Here is a 1,801-nt window from a genome sequence, read left to right on the forward strand (position 1 = left end):
CAGATTAGCAGCATCTCATTGATGGCTTGTGAACATCCTCGTTTCATCATGTTCACACAGTGGGAAGCTTCACATCCCACCTCAGCCCCATCCTCGCACAAAGTGAAGAGGGTTGTCACGTGCTACGGTGTTGCTGGCAGAAACCACACTCAGACCGGCACAAGTAACACTTATCAATGTAACCTATCACACGTTAGGTTTAAATTACATGTGCTGAGGACTTTTTTCTTTTCCTTCACTACGCCATTCACGGGTACAGGTCTGGTGATCGTTCAGGTCAGTCCATGTGATGGAGCACTCACACTCACTCCGCTTCTTGATCAAATAGCCCTTACATAGCCTTGAGGTTAATTTTGGCTAAGGCTCAAGCTAAACCTTTGATGATATAAAAGTGAAGCTTAAGATTTCTTGAACGGCCACTGAGGATAACCCATACACTGTACATGGAGGATAGGTGTAGCTTGTCAAGGTGAAGGGATCTGAAAAGTGAAGCAAGCATAGGTATTTTTAAATATCTAAACCTTGTGAATTTTGTTAAGGCTTAAAGTTAGAACACGTTGACTGGCAGGTTTGTTGATCAGCCAGCTGTAGCTGAGCGCTGTTTGCTAGGCTTCCTACTGCTAATTGGACCTCTCATGGATGTTTGTGCTGTTGGTGCCTTTTGGAGCGTTTTAATGGAAGTAAGTGAAAACAATAAATATGTCTTGCTGAGAGATACAGACGGTCTTTGTCCTTTGAGTTTTGGTGAGAAACTTCTGGTATTTTCTCGTATATTATGGTTGTTATTAGCATGTTACTTAGCACCAGTTAGAACCCAGAGAGGATGGATGTAGCTTGCTATCTTGCACACCAGGTTCTGGACCAAACATGGCCACTTCTCGCTCCAAAAAAAAACCCAACAGGGAGGTTTCCAAAAGGTTAACACACACTTCAAAATGTGGATTGGAGAATAGGTGTCACGTTAGCTATGGCTATTATTTATATATCATACAGTTAGTATAGCTGTATTTAAAGCATGTTTAATGCTTTGAAGAAAGCACTGAAGTCTTTTTTTTAATAGTTGGTTGATATTTCCATTCTTCAGTTTTTTTTAGCTTTAATTTACTCAAGAACTTTGTGTATTTTTGTGTGTATTTCTTGTTAAATGGGTAAAACCAGAATGGGTAAATTACCTAATATGGTCAAACACTGCTGCAGTGCAAATAATCAGGTATAACATATATAGGGTGTTATAATGTAATTTTATATAATCTATATTTTATGTAATGAAATGATATACCACCCATAAAAAATGTCACAATACTAGTAAATGGGTATATAACTACAATATTAATTTTAATAAATTCATTAATTTTTGATTATATAAACAGTAATATGGGTTTTCATGTTTAACTTAAAAATGTCTAGAAAATGTTATTACAATATACTAAAAACCATACACTGTTATTTACAGTTTGGCCTCTTGTAGACAGAAAACCTCTGTTTCAGTCCAGGTACAACTTCACAGAGAAGCAGAATGAAACAGTTACATGTTTCAGGTACCTGTTGTTACCTGAGTCGATACTTGCAGCCCATTCAGGTTGAACAAGCACTTTCACTTCTCCAGGATGGTGCATTCATGGGTGCCATTGCAAGAAAGTTTGCTGTGTCTCACAGCACAGTATTAAGAGGTTCCAGGAGACAGGCTATTACACACGGAGAGCTGCAAAAGCTTGTAGAAGGGCATGAATCACACCGCAGAACCAATATCTGCTGCTTAGTGTGAGGAGCTGCAAGACTCCTACAAAATGCATATAGACCA

This window comes from Pundamilia nyererei, unplaced genomic scaffold (assembly GCF_000239375.1).
Source record: "Pundamilia nyererei isolate P.nyererei 1_Seehausen unplaced genomic scaffold, PunNye1.0 scaffold00095, whole genome shotgun sequence".
Classification (NCBI taxonomy): domain Eukaryota; kingdom Metazoa; phylum Chordata; class Actinopteri; order Cichliformes; family Cichlidae; genus Pundamilia; species Pundamilia nyererei.